At 39.0% G+C, this 6,525-nt stretch overlaps 1 protein-coding gene across 1 annotated transcript in view; it reads left to right on the top strand.

Moving 5' to 3' along the window:
* Positions 1-90: 90 nt before the first annotated feature.
* Positions 91-6,525, top strand: part of LOC113232189 (pollen-specific leucine-rich repeat extensin-like protein 1) — a 24,148-nt gene continuing 17,713 nt past the window's right edge. The window contains exons 1-3 of the mRNA XM_026466831.1: positions 91-159; positions 1,186-1,284; positions 5,349-5,477. The gene's annotated coding sequence lies outside the window, so the exon portion shown is untranslated. The remainder of the gene's footprint in view (positions 160-1,185; positions 1,285-5,348; positions 5,478-6,525) is intronic.

Raw genomic sequence — 6,525 nt, 5'->3', positions numbered from 1 at the left:
ACCTATTGCAATAAAACGGCAATTTCATACTTTAACCCCTAATATTAGCATGGATTGACCGTTTATAAACTGATGCCATGTAACACATTACAGCTAAAAGGGCTGCAATAATTGAGCGTCTAGAGGGAAGCACAAAAAGTCGAACTGACACTGACAGAGGTAAGTTAAGAAATTAAATTAATACAATCTACAACCTTCGGGATTAATAAATACACATATCTACGGCCTTATTCAGAGTGACTGCGGGCGCGGGTGCATGTAAATCAAATATGTACGTAGACGCTCGTTGGGTTCACAGAGGCTGCGCGCGCCTGCCTCGAGGCGGACAACGGTAGATGTATTTACTCGATCCACCCATACCATTCTCAGTACGTCTAACGTCTGTTTGCAACTTCGACAGTTTTTGTCGCTTCGGCACTGTGAAAGGGAAGACGCCAAGACCTGCGCATCTGCGCCTGTCTTCTTAGTGCTCATTCAGAGTGCTGAATGAGCTCTAAGAAGACATGTTGACCCGAATTTAACTGTCTCCGTGGCTGAACAGTTACCGTGCTGGTTGCTGGCAATTAGGCTTAACTCACACTGGCGCAAAGACGAAGCGTTGCGACGCGTCATGTGGTTCGCCTACAGCATAATTCATCTCTATTTTCCCATTATTAAGGAACAATGTGTTATGCAAATATGGAATCGTGTGTCGACACTTGGTTAAAGCGTTGTAGTTGAAAAACAGGACGCGACGCGACGCTTCGACTTTGCGCCAGTGGGAGTTGAACCTTAGACCCGCCGCGGTCCCGACCCGAACCCGGACCCGCACCCGCCCTCTGTGTGTTTCACTTTGTTTGCTTTAATATGTGTGTGACACTAGAAGGAGAAATTGAATCTTCAATCCGACAACATGCCATTTGCCTTAATTTAATTTCGACATTATTAATACAAGTCACGTATTATATTTGTGTACGAATAAAATAATGACACATCTTTCAGTTCCTGTTTGTGGCCTTGTTAAAAACCAGGAAAATATTGTATATCTTGCAATATTTTCAAGCTATTATTGCGATTAATGTAACATAATAATGTATTATTGTTGTTAAATACTTTCTAAATTATGACAGATTTTTAATATTTTTTTCGTAATGCCGTAATATTATAATATTTTTAATGTAAAATCCATTTTTTTTTATTTTGAAGCTCGATATAGTACGACGCCGGGAGAGAAGACAAAACCCCGAAAAAAACGTCGAGGCGAGAGCGGTATCTATGAGAGTTTGGAAAATCTTCATGTGAAAGGTGATCATCTAGATTATTCCTTTTAGTTAAAATAGAACGTAAATTAATTATGCTTAAATAGAAACCAGAGAGATGTGTTATTATTAGTAAAATGTTCTCCACTACCACTTTGATATATTTTTTCTCTTTAAACAGCGTGCGGTTAGGTATAATGTGCTTGTCTGACAATGTAGTGTGTGTTGTATGCAGCAAATACCAACCGCCTGCTGTGCATAAAATTATGGTAAAGTTAAGATAAAAAATATAAACTAACCTATTAACCTTAACGGTGAGACCTCAAGAGTCGTTCCAATGAATTTATCTAATACGGAGAAATATATATGTAAGATATGAACGAGAAGTCTGTCACCATGAGACCTAAGGTGACAAAGACGGAAGGAAGTACACGTCATGCAATGTGTACTGGAATGGTATTCTCACTGCCGGTCAAGCAGACTCACAAGGCCGATCTACTGATGGCTAAAGGTGTCTTGGCCACAGTGAGAGGAGTAGCGGGTAGTACTAAGCAGGATGATGAGTTTGATGAGTTGAAATCAGATGGTAGTGGATAACTGAGTATATTTACAAATCTTATTACTATTTATACAATTTTTATGACTAATACATAATAACAGGTTTTTCTTAGTGTGCTATGCGTGTTGGTTGCCGACGAAGCGACTTATGTCACTATGTTGCACTTGTTGCTTGATGATGAGGCCATTTCTTGTGACAGTTTAAATGTATGTTACGACGCAAACGCAAGAGCGCAAGAGCGTTTTGTTGTTAAATATGTGATGTTCAAAGTTGAGCATTCTGCCATCTCTCAGGAACAGGACTCCAGCTGATATAATTCTATATATTTTTATTTTTGATCATCTTTGGATCTTGGAATGTCTGTTTCAACGGTAGGTTGTAAATCCCGTCATCTGTGGTAGTTGGTTGTCTTGTATTTTTGGCTTCGTGGCTTCAGTAGAATATCTTGTAGGTGGACGCGGGCGCGGAGGTTGCTCTTTTGTGGGCTCGCTCGAGTGTCTGGAACTGCAACGCACCACTGCTCGGTTGCATTTCACGATCTGGGAACCATAACAAAGTATGAGTAAAATTATAACTAAAATAATTAATTATGTTTATACATAACTAGTTTCGTGGAGATCGAGAATTGAGAGCTAATTTGTTTCCAAACCGTGTTATCTAATTGTGTGTGTAAGGATTGTTCTTGTGATATTATATGTTGGAACGTATCCTTTCAGGTCTCTATCATCTCTTCTTTAGATATATTAGTAATGTTCTTAGAAATAATATTTTGCGCAATGAAAAAGTTTACATATTTGGTATAAGAAGCTACAACTTGTACTGAAATTTTTTTTTAGCAGCAGAATACGGGTAGTACTAATGTATGTAAGTAGTATGTAAGGTAGTATGATGATTTTGATGAGTTAAAATCAGATGGTAGTGGATAACTGAGTATATTTACAACTCTTATTATTATTTATACAATTTTTATGACTAATACATAATGATAGGTTTTTCTTAGTGTGCTATGTGTGTTGGTTGCCGACGAAGCTCTTTTCTGTTAAGTAGTGAATTATGTTGTTGCCTGATAATGAGGCCATTTCTTGTGCAGGTTTTGTTGTTAAATACATGATGTTCCAAATTGAACACTCATAATAACGCTAATGTGTGCTCATTAACTTATTTATATATATTTTGTTGCAGTGAAAATGTTAAAAACCTACTATAAAGGTTTTTTCACTTGTCGCCATTGACTTTTATGCTTGTCGCATAAAGTTTTTATTTAATAAGTAACCATCTTTCTGGCATACTATCCAATTAATTGTAAAAGTTTACCATAATGGAAGTTAACTACAAACGCCTTCCTCATGATGGAAAATGGGGGACTAGATGTAGCTTGTATTCCACCCCTATGTTGTAGATATCCCAAGAATTCGCACTAAGCGTTTCGCTTCCATATTTATATGGCGAACGGCTATGGGGTTCCTTGCCTGCAGACTTGTTCCCTGAACGGTAGAAATTGGGCCTTTTCAAGGCGAGAGTGAATAGGCATTATTTAGGTGTGCATGCTCCAACGTCGACCTCATCCTCACTTTCCATCAGGTGTCACGGATTAATGGCTTGATTATGGGAGTGTGATGAGATATGGTAATGAACTTTAGAGTCGGCAGCTTAGCGGTGGCTACCGCTAGTTGCGCAATGTGCAACGGGAAGACGCGTGCCGTGCTTCGGTACCTAACTGGAAAATAGGGAGGGCACTGTACGTGCACCCGGGGCAGCTCACCCAAGACGCTAGCCTTTTGAGAACCGTATGAAATCTGTGCAAACGGGTTGAACTGGGTATCAGTACGTGACTGAGAAGATCCCTGTGTGGGCTTGCTTGCACATGTTATAGTGCTCTTCCCGTATAACCAAAAGGTTGATAGAGAGGGTCACTATAAACAAAACTTATGCAGAAAAGATATGGGACTGTTCATAACCCCAAAAGAACTCAAAGTAATATAAATTTTCAAAACAATAGTGTGGCGTAAGGAAACCGAACCACGCGGCTGTATTGTATTTAAGGCGCTATATATATGCATAGTAATATATAGTAATTATTTTTATGTAGTATGTACATAATAATTCTTTTGCCTGTGCTGTTCTCGCTAAAATGATATCAAAATACTCACGCATTCCCTCCGTCACTACGAGCGTAAGTCTTTGTTTGGCATGTATGGAGAATGCAAGATGGCAAAGTCTTGTCTCACTAAGTTAGGTTAGAAAGTGATCAGCAATACACAATTCGGTATCACAGCAGGGCATCCTTAACACCAAGTGATGTTAAGGTAAAAAAAACAGCTTCCGCGTTAGCATCCGCGTTAGTATCCTCTGAAGTGTAAATCACCTACAGCCCTTGTCAACAATGAAACCTAATGCAACGCAGCCAGTTTCGTTCCATTCTCTACGCGGAGCATTTCGATATCATTGTAGACTGAATACCACAAGCAGAATAGCGAACAAATAAAACTTTTCTTAGAAATTTTGGAAGACCAAGTCCATAATAAGTATTAAAGGGTAAATACATATCTCGGTAGTAGTAGTGGAGGTCCTTAGAAATAACTCGTCCAGGGAAGTACTATCATGTTCCCTATTTCTGCCGTTAAACTGTTCAATTTGTCTTTTCGATATATAATTTAAAAAATATATAATATATACGTTTAATTTTAATTTCCCTTCTTCTTTCTCTTAGCTAATCTGTCGAATAGCGAATGTACCGAATAACGAATCTGTCGAATCCAGAATTTCTCCTGCACCAAAACCGAACCCATCCGACCATTATTCCTATACATCATTATACCTTCCCGCCCTTCTTCTGGGGGAAAAAATGACATCAAAAACCATAAATTTCACAGATTCTCACCCTGGGCAGTTTCAACAAGGAAAAAAATTTCAAAACAATATAGCCGCCATTGATTTACAATTATACGGACGTCGGGTCCGCGCTAAAAAGTGTCCGAACTTATAGGGCGTCAAAATCGTATACAGAGCGTCATTTACGCTTTAGTCTTCGTTTGTTCGACTGACAGCGAAGCAAGCAAAATTAGACAGTACTGCGATGACATTACAATTTAAATTCAACGTTTTAGCTTTTTCATATTCCTTAACATGTCACTACGTTTAAATAGGTTGACTTGGGACATTTTTTTCGTGGTTTTTGTATTAGACCCGTCGTCCATTTGTTTATAAGTCAATGATAGCCGTGATACAAATTTCGGGGGCCTGTATCTCCGAAACTATTAGAGATAGGTAGATTATGTTCAAATTAGGGGTTAATGCATTCCGGTTTTGAAGAGTAAGAGTGCTGGTGAAATTATACGCACGTGAGATTTATTAACTTTAAGTCTCAGGGTGACGAGTGCAGTGGCACACACAGATCTTTGTGATAATGTAGATTAACTTGGTATGCATTCTGCTTATCTACATTTGAATCGTGCTAACATTGTAACGTATTTGCGTTGTGGAGCCATAAATGTATCTATCGAGTTATGATGTGTTCCTACATAAATGTATTTTTTTTACAATTGTTCTAGCTTCAAAACAGGCGACAATAAAAGAAGCCAGTCCTCCTGCGACACTCGGACGTAAAACGTACAAGGACATCAGCGAGAGACCTCCGTTTCCTCTGCCTACACAGAGCAATGATGATCACATTTACGAAGGTATGTTGTAATCTTTATTACGTTGCATTAACAAACCTAACATTAGGCAGAGTATTATTCAAGCGCATAATAAAATTGTTGCGATCGACAATGCGTATATCGTTCGTAACAACTCTTTACTGAACAATAAGTTTTAACAAAAGTCAAAAAAAGTCTTTTTATTCAAATGTAAGTGTGCGCTTGACCTCCATCTCACCTGATGGAAAATGACGATGAGGTCGACGATGGAGCATGCACACCTAAATATTGCCTATTCACTCTTGCCTTGAAAAGGTCCAAGTTATAACGTTCAGGGAACAAGTCTGCAGGCAGGGAATTCCACTACAAAGCCGTTCGCCATATAGCGTAACGCTTCGTGCGAATCTTTGGAATATCCACAACATAGGGGTGAAGTCCAAGCCTACGCCTAGTCCCCCGATTATGGAAAAGGGAAGGCGGAATTAAATCGTGTAATTCCATCGCACACTCTCCGTGATATATCCTGTAAAATACCGATGAGCAGGCAACTGTAAGTTTTGTCAGTCTATCCTTTGTCAGTCTATCCTTTCTTACTGCATAACGGCTTGGGGTTGCGCGTCAATGTCACACTTACTTCCATTGGAAAGGGCGCAACGACTAATATTAAGAATTTATTTTCACAAACCACATTTGCTTCCTACGGTCGAATTATATAAATTAGGTGAGGTGTAAACTGTTCGTCAGCTGTAGATTCTTTCGACAGTACTAAGAAGACATTCCGAAATTGTTTTTACACCGGATCACTCAAATGCACAAATACGACGTCATTACATGGTTTGTCCAGCTGTCAAGACAAGAACTTCATTTACGCGAAGATTTTTCAACCAGGGGAATCGACTGTATAATAAATTAAATAAAAGTATTTCCCTCTATGACAAGACTGCGAGAGAGAATAAGGTGGCAAAACTAAATGGTTATTATCAATTAATTATATTGAGACCATGTTGAGACTGAAGGTTTGCTTTGCGGTCTGGTATGATTAGACACACACACACACACACACACACACACACACACACACACACACACA

Source organism: Hyposmocoma kahamanoa, unplaced genomic scaffold (genome assembly GCF_003589595.1).
Source record: "Hyposmocoma kahamanoa isolate Upper Pololo Valley unplaced genomic scaffold, ASM358959v1 67, whole genome shotgun sequence".
Taxonomy (NCBI): Eukaryota; Metazoa; Arthropoda; class Insecta; order Lepidoptera; family Cosmopterigidae; genus Hyposmocoma; species Hyposmocoma kahamanoa.
This window is presented reverse-complemented; position numbering and strand designations above follow the sequence as displayed.